The following is a 12,874-nucleotide window of genomic DNA, read 5'->3' as shown; positions in this document are numbered from 1 at the left end:
TAGGGATTTCTATTTTCGTGCCCTCCGGTCCTTAGTTGTACTCGGTTTTCCCAGACTCCTTAGTTTTCCTCGGTTTTCCCCAAGCCCTTGTTTGAAACCCGCAGAAGCGGCTCGGACGGCGGGATTCCCGTTTAGTTGACCGTTCGTCACGTGTGGGGCCGCGTCTTGTGGGGCCGAGTCGTGTGGGCCCGCGTCGCGTGGGGCTGGTAGAAAGGGCCCGCGTGGGACAGGACGAGAAGCGTTTGGTTGCACGTGAGCAGGAGCTGGGTTCTGTCTCTCTCGGCCCCAAATTGGCATCCCTATTAAGTGCACCTTTTTCCCCTCTTTCTCTCTGTCCTTTTCACCAAATTAGTATAAAATCTAGAGAAGCTTGCATTTCTGACTTTCTTCAATTATTTGTGCCTTTTGGCCCTCGTTGTTTGCCCAATATGGCGACAAATCTAGTACTCCCTCGGTTCATATGTATGTAGTTAAATCTAGAAGCAAATCTCCAGGATAATGTACGATAAATTCACGAGTCATAGTAAATCAAGAAAACTAAGTACGGCCAACAAAATATAGTAGACTAGGGATAGATAATCCCTAGATAATATGGATAGATAATAGGCTGCATACACGACAGCCAACATAGTAACGAGGTTCTTCACGAGCACCATCATACTAACATAACAACAAGGGATCCCTAGCTAACAACAAAGGGATCCCAACAACAAACTAGGAGGCGAGCGAGCGACGACGACACGTCCGAGGACTCCGCCTACCCCATCCGGCTCTCCCTCCACTTGTTGCTCTTGCTCCCCTTGGGAGCCTTGGGCTTGAGCGGAGGCATGCGCCCGGCGGAGATCTCCACCCGGCCGGAAGCTGCGGAGGTGCATGCCGAGCGCCACGTGCTGGCGCGAAGGAGTGGACGTTCACCGTCGTGCCGACCTTGGGGAAGGTGTTGCTGATGTTCTCGACGCATGCGTGACGAGGCAGTTGAAGTCCGTGGCGCCGAGTCTCCCGGTGCGGAAGGGGCACCTGTACACCTCCTTGGCGAAGTAGGAGATGTACTCGGCCGACCTGCAGCCTCCGCGACACACTGGCGAGTCTTGACGTCCTCCCGCTCTTCGTCGCTGCCGACGTCGCTGCCGGACATCCGATCCATATCAAACAGAAACTAGTGAATGAGTTGCAACGATGACTAACGTACATGATAACAAAGTTAAGAAAAACAGAGTCAGCCTCGGTTAGAGTGGACATGATTATATATCTACAGGAAGGGGTAAGCGAACTAAAGCTCATGCACAACAGATTTGTACACGAGCAATGGTTCGCTGAACCCTCCCGTAAAAATTTGTGCCCAACCATTCATCATAGGCAAAGAAACGATTCTAGATCCGAACTAGATGCTGAACTTGAACACATTCGAGATTATTTGCAAAATTAAACGGTTGATATCTTTTGATTAGTGCATAAAATAACTGATTGAGATCCCATGATTACTTGCATAAATTAATCGATTGAGATCCAATATTATTTGCATAAATTAACCGAACGACCGAACCCCAAATCAAGAAGTGATCAAAACAAAATGGAATAAAATCGGCGCAAATATTAGCCCAATACTGATCCATCTACGGATCCATCTACACCAGCAAAAATAGGGTTCAAAAAGGAATGGGGAACAAAAAGGAAGCAAACCGTAGTTACCTCGTTCCATGGGTCCTCCGAGGGAGGTGTCGTAGGGGTTCGGGGGCGGGACGTACGGCACGGGGTCGTAGGGGTCCCATCCCGCCGGGATCCGACCGCCACCGGCGGCAGCAGCCTCCGATGCACCGGCGGCGGCGGCGGCGTCGTCCGTCGAGGGGACGGGGCCGAAGATGGAGGCGTCGCGCTCGAGCCAACCTCGACGATGGGATTGGCATTCTCCTTGTCCATCTCTCCGGCGGAGGAAGAGGAAGAGGAAGAGGGAGAGGGAGAGGGTTTTTGCTTTGGAGAAGATGATGGGACGTGGGAGAGAGTTGGCGATGCGTGAGCGAGTGAGAGTGACGAGAGACGGTGGGAGGAGGCGTCTATAAAGGCGAGGGGTGGTTAATGCGACCCGCGTCCTACGCGTGCACAGGTGCACGTCCGCACGTCTTGGACTTACGCAACGCGACACGCGTCCACGATTGCACGTCTCGACTTCTCCACCGCGACCCGCGTCTACGCGTCAACAATTGCACGTGTCCTCGAGTCTAACCCCGGAAATTTAGATATACTCAGGTATACCCTCGAGTCTTATACTAGCATTTTTTGTGTGCTCAATTTTCCCCTCGAGTGCTAATATCGGCTAGTGCAATATACTCAGTTTTACCCTCAAGTGGCTGGTCAACGGAGAGTCAACAAATGGGATTAACTAGTTAAATGAGTCATTTAATGTGCAAAAAAATCCTAAAAAGAGTGGCACTTACTCATGGAGTCTTTACCACAAATTGACACTTCTCAAATCATAGATAAATCATAGATAAATCAAGTTTTACCACAAATTGCCACTTCTCAAATCACCTAGTAGCTATGAAGGTGCATGGTTTTCCACAATAAGCCCTTCCCAAAACAGACTTCCCCCAAATCATACTTTGTCTAAATGAGGCCACAATTCTCACACCGATGTATATTGGTATTGCAAATAGTTTGAGGTAGGCCAAGATGGGTTTCATTGTACAAAACACGCATTTTCCATTTTTTAAATCTCATATTTGAATCCCTTAGTCTATTTACTACTCAGGTGCCCTTGGTTTCTTGATAGTACTCGAGTTTTGCCCTCTCTCTTCACAAATTCTCGCAGGACGTGCATCATCGCTCCGATTGGTCTAGCCCATGTCACGCGGATCGTGCCCACCGACCGTTGATCGTATGATATAGGGAACGGGCGGGATAACCCCTCTCTCTCTCTGTTGGCGGTTAATTAGCTTGCTGAAGGGCGGTTTTCTGTATTATTTTTCACGCGCTAAAAATTATAAACTGTTTTAGGCGTTATTTTTCACGCAAAAAATGATAAACCATCACCGATTTGTTGTTACCATTACTTTTCACGCAAAAAAAATGATAAACCATCACCGATTTGTTGTTGCCATTACTTTTCACGCAAAAAATTGATAAACCATCAACAATTTGTTGTAGCCATTACTTTTCACGCAAAAAAAAAAATGATAAACCATCACCGATTTGTTGTTGCCATTACTTTTCACGCAAAAAATGATAAACCATCAACAATTTGTTGTAGCCATTACTTTTACGCAAAAAATGATAAACCATCAACAATTTGTTGTTGCCATTACTTTTACGCAAAAAATGATAAACCATCAACAATTTGTTGTTGCCATTACTTTTCACGCAAAAAATATGATAAACCATCACCGATTTGTTGTTGCCATTACTTTTCACGCAAAAAATGATAAACCATCAACAATTTGTTGTAGCCATTACTTTTCACGCAAAAAATGATAAACCATCAACAATTTGTTGTAGCCATTACTTTTCACGCAAAAAAATGATAAACCATCAACAATTTGTTGTAGCCATTACTTTTCACGCAGAAAAAACCTAATTTGTTACAAAAGCTGGTTTCGGTGAGACCTAACCAAGTTTGGCATACATGATGGCATACCTATAACAACAAGGAATATCTAAAAGGGAAAGTTTCAGAAAATTTAGGGTGAAAATGATGCCATACATGATGCTTGTTTTTCGAGGTTTTGACCTGAAAATCAATTGGGTATTGTAAAGGGAAATAAAAAGTTCGAAAAATGTAAAAACGAAACAATCTATCTATCTATGTATAGAAGATCAGTCTGTATGAAATTTGAGGTTATTTAGAGAAGGTAGAAAAAATCACCTTGTTAGAAAAGCTGGTTTCGAGCGAGACGAAACGGCATGCGCTTAAGCAAAGTGATTTTTTCGAACATCTCCAAATGACCCCAAATTTTCCATACATGATGCCATACGTGTAACAACAAGGAACCCTATCTAAAAAGTGTCAAAAAAGTTTGCCCAACCGTATAGCTCTATCAAAAAGAACCTCACCATGGCGCTAGTATAATTTTGGGATAGTTACAAACTTTCGTTACCTAACCTTCAACATGAAACTTGTTTCAAATTCATTTTGGCCTACAAGAAACAAATCCCAACTTGATTCGAGCACCACAGCCTCCAAACGATGCCGATGCCGATATCGGCATGGTCGGAACGGCTATGCTCGCCGCCACGCTGCTAGGTCAACGTCGGGATGCACCCTCAATCCCGTCCCCTCATTCGATCACCGACACACCGGAGATACCGCCGAGGCCAATGCCGAACGTACATGCCGATGCCAATGCCGATCATGCATGCACGCCGCCGTGGGCACGGCCACGCCGACCCGCTATGCTCGGACGCCACGGACCGCCGCGAGATCTTTCCCTTCGCCACCACACTCTCCTAGCACCCACCTATACACGCCGGAAAGGAGAGACACTAGTTTTCTCTACATTGCTCGCGTTCGTGTCCGACACGGTCGGTCAAAGTTTTGAGGTGGTCGTCGATGTCGTCGACCATTTCTTCTCTTCTTTGCATGGTTAAACGCGTCTAGTTCATATCTATCTAATGCGTCCGGTCTCGCCTCATGCGGTTCTTTGTGGACGTCGATCTCATCTCGGCACCCCGCATGCCACCTCCTCCGTGCCATCGTCGTAGAGCTCCGTTTAAAAATCTAATCCTACCCGTGTATTGCCCCTTGTATCGGCGTCATGGCCGTACTTGTCATTTGATATACCGAAGCCCCACTCGTTCGCGTTTTGGTCGGGGATACGGCGATGCTTACGGTCAAACAAAGATGGATGGTCCGACGTGTCTTTGCGGGCTCTACGTGGCCCCACTAGTCGGAAGATAACGGTCAACCGTCGGGCAACCGGCCGTTACATCACGTCTGATGGTTTCAGACAAACGCTTGGGTAAAACTGAGGAAAAACTAAGGAGCTGGGGAAAACTGAGCACAACTAAGGACCCGAGGGCACGAAAATAGAAATCCCTAGAATCTACCCATAGAATTGAATTAGACTGAAATTCCAAATCTAAGGTGGAAAGGAAATGGCCTCAATTTCAATTCTGCTGTTTGGGTGTACAAGGTATTTGTTGTTGGAATCAGAGGGTAACCCCGAATTCTAATTCATGTTTGGATGCAACATCAAATTGGAATTGGAAAGGGGCAGGGAGAGGGTCAGTCAACCAGGGAGAAGCCACCGCTCGGGCCACCGCTCCCCTGCCGCCGATATTACCGCCAGGGAGAGTTGTCCGGCGCCGCTCCCCTACTGCCGCCTCCCCTACTGCCACCGCTCTAGGGTTAGGGGAGCCCGCCGCCGTTCCCCTACCGGCCAGGGAGGGGCAACCACCCGCCGCCATTCCCCTACAGGACAGGGAGAGGCCGCCCGACGCCGTTCCCCTACCGGCCAGGGAGAGCTTTCCGGCGCCGCTCCCCTACTGCCGCCGCTCTAGGGTTAGGGGAGCCCGCCGCCGTTCGAGGAGGGACGAGATGGGGAGATGGGGAGAGGAGGGCGTGGGAAAAGAGAGGGCGGCGTGGCTTACCGGAGCTGGAGACGCCGCCGCCGGGCGGAGAAGGCCGAGCTCCCATCGCTGGCGGGCGGAGTAGGCCGAGCTCCTTTTTCTATCGCTCGTGTTGACGAAGGGGTATGCGCGATTCCACGCCTTTCCGAGGCTGGGAGCTCGGAAACCTTCCAAGTGAAACGGTGCGCTCGCGCGGGCCGCTCGGAATTTGCCCATCATTTCTGGGCCTCAATTCTAAGGCCACCCAAACAGCTGAATTTGACGAATTTGCTCCAAATTCCAATTCCATGGCTAGATTCTGTGCATCCAAACACAACATTAGACCTTTGTACAGGCGGCATGGAGGTACCCCATTGTGACACTTGGTCAAAACATGTGCATTGCAAAGATCCGGTAGTCCAAGTTAATTAGGACAAGGTGCGGGCACTATTAGTATACTATGCATGAGACTTGCAACTTGTAAGATATAATGTACATAACTCATATGCTTTATTACTACCGTTGACAAAATTGTTTCATGTTTTCAAAATAAAAGCTCTAGCACAAATATAGCAATCGATGCTTTCCTCTTTGAAGGACCATTCTCTTTACTTTTATGTTGAGTCAGTTCACCTATCTCTCTCCACCTCAAGAAGCAAACACTTGTGTGAACCGTGCATTGATTCCTACATACTTGCATATTGTACTTGTTATATTACTCTATGTTGACTATTATCCATGAGATATACATGTTACAAGTTGAAAGCAACCGCTGAAACTTAATCTTCCTTTGTGTTGCTTCAATACCTTTACTTTGATTTATTGCTTTATGAGTTAACTCTTATGCAAGACTTATTAATACTTGTCTTGAAGTACTATTCATGAAAAGTCTTTGCTTTATGATTCACTTGTTTACTCATGTCATCACCATTGTTTCGATCGTCGCATCCACTACATATGTTTACAAATAGTATGATCAAGGTTATGATGGCATATCACTTCAAATATTATCTTTGTTATCGTTTTACACCGCTCGGGACGAGCGTAACTAAGCTTGGGGATGCTTGATACGTCTCCGATGTATCGATAATTTCTTATGTTCTATGCCATATTATTGATGATACCTACATGTTTTATGCACACTTTATGTCATATTCGTGCATTTTCCGGAACTAACCTATTAACAAGATGCCGAAGTGCCGATTCTTCGTTTTACTCTGTTTTTGGTTTCAGAAATCCTAGTAACGAAATATTCTCGGAATTGGACGAAATCAAAGCCCGGGGGCCTATTTTTCCACGAAGCTTCCGAAGTCCGAAGACGAGACGAAGAGGGGCCACGGGGTGGCCAAACCCTAGGGCGGCGCGGCCCCACCCCGGCCGCGCCGGCCTATGGTGTGGGCCCCCGTGCCGCCTCTTGACTTGCCCTTCCGCCTACTTAAAGCCTCCGTGACGAAACCCCCGATGCGAGAGCCACGATACGGAAAACCTATGCGAGACGCCGTCGCCGCCGATCCCATCTCGGGGGATCCGAGAGATCGCCTCCCGGCACCCTGCCGGAGAGGGGATTCATCTCCCGGAGGACTCTACACCGCCATGGTCGCCTCCGGAGTGATGAGTGAGTAGTTCACCCCTGGACTATGGGTCCATAGCGAGTAGCTAGATGGTTGTCTTCTCCTCATTGTGCTTCATTGTTGGATCTTGTGAGCTGCCTAACATGATCAAGATCATCTATCCGTAATTCTATATGTTGTGTTTGTCGGGATCCGATGGATAGAGAATACTATGTCATGTTAATTATCAAGTTATTATACATGTGTTGTTTATGATCTTGCATGCTCTCCGTTTCTAGTAGAGGCTCGGCCAAGTTTTTACTTTTAACTCCAAGAGGGAGTACTTATGCTCGATAGTGGGTTCATGCCCGCATTGACACTGGGACGAAGTGACGAAAGTTCTAAGGTTGTGTTGTGCTTGTTGCCACTAGGGATAAAACATTGGCGCTATGTCCGAGGATGTAGTTGTTGATTACATTACGCACCATACTTAATGCAATTGTCTGTTGCTTTGCAACTTAATACTTGGAGGGGGTTCGGACGATAACCTCGAAGGTGGACTTTTTAGGCATAGATGCGATTGGATGGCGGTCTATGTACTTTGTCGTAATGCCCAATTAAATCTCACTATACTTATCATGTCATGTATGTGCATTGTTATGCCCTCTCTATTTGTCAATTGCCCGACCGTAATTTGTTCACCCAACATGCTTTTATATTATGGGAGAGACACCTCTAGTGAATCGTGGACCCCGGTCCATTCTTTAATACTTGAAATACAAATCTGTCTGCAATACTTGTTTTTACCGTTTTCTCTGCAAACAATCATCTTCCACACAATACGGTTAATCCTTTGTTACGAGCAAGCCGGTGAGATTGACAACCTCACTGTTTCGTTGGGGCAAAGTACTTTGGTTGTGTTGTGTAGGTTCCACGTTGGCGCCGGAATCTCTGGTGTTGCGCCGCACTACATCCCGCCGCCATCAACCTTCAACGTGCTTCTTGATTCCTACTGGTTCGATTAAACCTTGGTTTCTTACTGAGGGAAACTTGCCGCTGTGCGCATCACACCTTCCTCTTGGGGTTCCCAACGGACGTGTCAACTACACGCATCATGCTACTGCTATAAAACTGTTACTACTGATAAACTCTTGCGAGCAAGTCTGTTTCCAGGTGCAGCTGAATTGACAACTCCGCTGTTAAGGCTTTCAAGTATTCTTTGTCTCCCCTTGTGTCGAATCAATAAATTGGGTAATACTTCCCTCGAAGACTGTTGCGATCCCCTATACTTGTGGGTCATCAGTCCTCGCCGGTCCTCTTATACCAATTAAGGATGGACCCCGACCACGACGACAGTTTGGGACTCGTTAACCAAACTCCTTCGCCGGTAGCTGCAACCCATCATAGACCACTTACCGTGGGGAATTAGAATGGGATCCCCACACCACCGCTTGCCCAACCTGGGTCAAGTGTCTACGGTAAGCGCATCCGTTGATGTACGAGAGGTGGAAATACAGTTGACTATTCCGTCCCACTCCAGATCTTATGGTTAACACGAGCTTTACGGCACAAGAATCATTGGACGACATTTGTTGTTTAATCCTAGATGGATATAAACCCTTGCAATGGAACCTCCACCATATCAACACAATCCATGGTTCCATTGCCAACCACATAGTCATATTCATAGTTATGAAAATAGTGGTTTTGGTTTTTATGCAATAATGATAATCATAGTACTTTGCAGGTAATTTAATAAAGATACTCAAATGACATGAGCAAGTGATGAACTTGCCTGAACACTACAAAGTGTTGCAGTTGGATGGTGTGGACTGACCCTTGTCCTCTGTTGCTGAAAAATAGCATCATTGTCCGATAAGGGCAATGGTTAAAGAAGCATTGATGCATGATTCCAGTTTTAGGGTTTGTTCCCCCCGATGTCGTTATTATTTCATGTGAGAGGTTAATACTAAGAATAATTTGGAGATACTCTATTTAGGGCAAATAAAACCTTGAAATGTTGTCAAGGTGTTTTTAAAGTCCAAAAGAATTTATGGACTTATTTTCATTATTGAAAATAATATATGTGATTTTAAATAATTATTTTAATCATCAAATTTGAACTTATTCATGTTTATCTTCAAAAATTCTACTTCATATTTTATTATGATAGAGTTTTTTATACTGAGTGGTTTTCATATTTTTAATTATTTTTTTAGAGCTAGGAAACATTTATTGTGCATTTTCAAAGTTTCTGCATTTTTATAGATTTGTGAAATGGCAAAAATGCCCCTGGGCCCACCTGTCAGGATGGCCCAGCGGTTAACCCTAACCCGAGCCGCACGTCCGGCTCGGTCGGACGCACCCGTCCCCTTCCCCTTCTCTCTCGCGAACCCTAGCTCTCCTCTCTCCCGCGACGCCGTGGTCGCATGCGCCGTCGCCGAATCACTTCGGCCGCCACCGGCCATCCCCGCCGGCGAGATCGGTCGCAATCGAACGGCCGCACGACAGCGCACCGATCGGTCCGCGCCGATCTGTGTTTCCTCACCGCCACCGCTCTCCCCCAACACCTCTGCGACCTGGCCGTGGTGATTCGCGGCGATCTCGTCGTTGCCGACGAACCTGGCGCCGTGGCGTGGCCGTGTGCCTCGCCGTGGTTGCGCTGGAGCCTCTGCGCCTCGGCGACCGCCTGGCTTGGCCATGGCTTGGCGCTGCCGTGGCCAGGCTGTGCCGCCGTGCCGCCACGGTGACGCCGTGGTGCTGCTCCAGGTTAGTGCCCCCGTTCTCCTCCTTTCTCTCCTCCTCTTCTTCGTCTAGCTTGGTCACTGGCCTGCCTTTCCTTGTGGAGGTGCGGCCATGCCGTGATGCTGCTGCTATTCTACTTGTCTTCGCTGTGCTCTCGTGCCTGCTTGCTATGCTCTGCCGGATGCTTCGCTGTGCTATTCGCTGTGCTGCTGCTATGCTGCTCAAGCCACTGGCCCTACTGGCCTTGGCCATTGTTGCCCTGGCCATGCCAGTGCTTGCCATTCTTGCTAGATTCTTGCTCTGTGCTCTTGTTCATGTTATTATGCTTGCTAGACACTCAAGTGTGTTCATGATTATGGTCTTGACTTGATTACAGTGTGTAGTCCTTGCAGTTTTGCAAGTGCCAGAACAATTGTGTGCTAATTCTTGTGCTCAATTCATGATGATGCTCAATTGAGCATTACTGTGGGCTTAACAGTGTTATTTAGTAAAGAATTGATGTGTGCTTTGCTTGTATAATATGATCCAGTGGTTCATCAATCATTTGATGTGCTACTGGATACAATCATAAGTTAATTATGTGATTATCTGTGATATAACTGTTGATTAGCTGTGGCTACTTCATTTATCTGGTTCATGAATTGATGCCAGGCTTGCCCCTGTCAAGCTTTTGTATGCTAAGGCAAGCCCTGATGATCATATGATCATCAATGCTTGATGACTCTCTGCTGTCCTATGGCTTGTGTTTCACTGATGCTCTTACTTGGCATGTGTGTCACTCAAGCCTGTGCTGGTGCATGCTCTTGCTTACCCCAGCACCTGTTGTTGCCTGCAGTGATCATCTAGATCATTTGCAAGTGTCTGTATCACTGGTTGCTTGTGTATTTCAATTATCTATCTAGTTTGGCTTGATTATATGGATAATTGATGTGAACTGCTCTGCAGTTATGATCATTTTATTGAGTTTGGTAGGGCTAGATGGATGCCAACCACTGGTTGTGTACCCTAGCCCTCCTTTTGAACCCTACTGGGTGATGATATCTATGCATGGCTTCTTTGTTGGGATTGGTTAAGTGGTTGAGGTGGCCTTGACAACATTTCTTGCTGTCCAGGAAGCTCCCACCCCTGTTGACTGGTTGTGGCTTGATGAATGCATCACTGGACAATCCCTTGTTGGATTTCCAGTGAGCTTTGCTGTTGACAAACAGGAATAGACCTCATATGGTCTATCTGTCTGATGGTTTAGCTAGCTGTAGGGTGCTAAGTGAATCTGTGTGGCTAGATAGGAATTAAATCCTTGTTGGATTTCTCTGGTTGTGTCACTGTGTTGACACAACCAGTGTTCCCTGGATGGTTTCCTTCTGGTTATTCATCAATTGCTTGCACCAAATGGCTGGGTAGCCAGATGATGATACAAGCAGGGTTCTACCCTCTTTTGCTTCTGTGACTTGTGCATATGCTGAGTTAGTATGAGCAAAACCTTGCTTGCTCATGATTTATTGGTATACCTCACTCCAGCTCCTAGAAAAGTTGTTGGTGTAGAGGTTTTGCTTCTGGTTGATGACTTAAGCTTGCCCTGCTCCTCCTGGCTAGCTTGAGCTTGCTCTACTCCATTCTGTGCTTGTTCACAGTTGACCGTTCTTGGTGAAACTGTCCCTGGATGATTTCTGGTGGGTTGTTGTTCTTCCTGTTCTAAGTGTTCATGATGCACTTACCCAGCTGCTGATGTCGATGGACTGGTTAGGGTTTACTGTCGAGGTTTTTATACCTCCCTTTCATTGCCTTCCCGGTCGACGACTTGGCCAGCGGGCTTGTGGTGACTCACCGGCTTTGTGTGTGTCGTTGGGTATGCACACTGCCTTGTGAGCAGTCTTGATGTGTGTGTGTGCAAGTGCTGGGTATCTGGCTTGGTTCTTGGCTGAGAGTGGATCAGCTCGGCAGAGTTGATCATATCTACTCAAATTCCATTTCTTTTTAACCTGCCAAGTGGCTATGCCACTTGGCATAACACTTGTTTTATTTGTGTTTGTGTGCAGGGATCAAGATGATCAAATGGACATGAAGATCATCAAGCTCAAGACTAAATGAATATTAGCTTGTAGTTTCAGGATAGATCATTGAATTGTAATTTCCTTTTCTTTTCTTTTTCTATTTTTTTTCCAATTCTTGTAATATGTTGTATTTCAATTGTGAATATTGTAAAGACATTGTATATTGTGTGATAATCAATAAAGCTCAAGGTTTTCTCTAATGAGCTTTACTTATAGTTTGCATTATTCATAATGTGTATTATTTATTATTTACTTAATGAATTTCCTCACAATTGAATTATGAAGTATTTATTTAATGTTTGAATTTGAAATTCAAATTCAACTTTGGTTTGAATTCAATCATACAACTTAAATTTGAATTCAATCATGCAACTTAAGACTGTGATGCAATATCTCCTCTCTCTTCTCAAAACCCTAATTTAGTTGAGTAGGAACAAGTTTGTCGCACTCTCGAAACCCTAACCCTGTAAGATATCGAGAGAGAAACCTGTCCCCCTTCGATGCAGTTTTGTTTTAAAAGCGCGAAATTTTCCCAGAATTTACGATGCAATGCACATCCCTTTCTAAAATCTACCCCTCGATCGTCTCTAAACCTGGGATATTACAAGTAGGGTTTTGGAAATCGATGTCCCCTTCGCGGCCCCTTTTAATACGGGGTGGCCGCCGAGTTTCTCGGGTCCGCGGTCCCTTTTAATACAGGGCGGCCGCCGAGTTTCTCGGGTTTGCGGCCCTTTTAATACGGAGTGGCCGCCGAGTTTCTCGGACCCCCAAACTCGTTTTACGAGCCAGGCCACGAGTTCGGACTCTGTTCTGGCCCACTCTCGACCTGAACCTGTATAGTCGCCAAACTTTTTCGGTTTCAGCCCATTTTACAGGCTTTATTAGAGTTGCTCTTACAATTCACTGGAGGGAGACCATGACCACATCAAACCAAAGCTGGCTCAGCATGATGTGGAAAACACTAGACAACTTACAGTTCGCAGCAATCAT

Source organism: Lolium rigidum, chromosome 6, assembly GCF_022539505.1.
Source record: "Lolium rigidum isolate FL_2022 chromosome 6, APGP_CSIRO_Lrig_0.1, whole genome shotgun sequence".
In the NCBI taxonomy this organism is placed as follows: Eukaryota; Viridiplantae; Streptophyta; class Magnoliopsida; order Poales; family Poaceae; genus Lolium; species Lolium rigidum.
The sequence above is the reverse complement of the archived record's forward strand: the minus strand, read 5'-3'. Positions refer to the sequence as shown.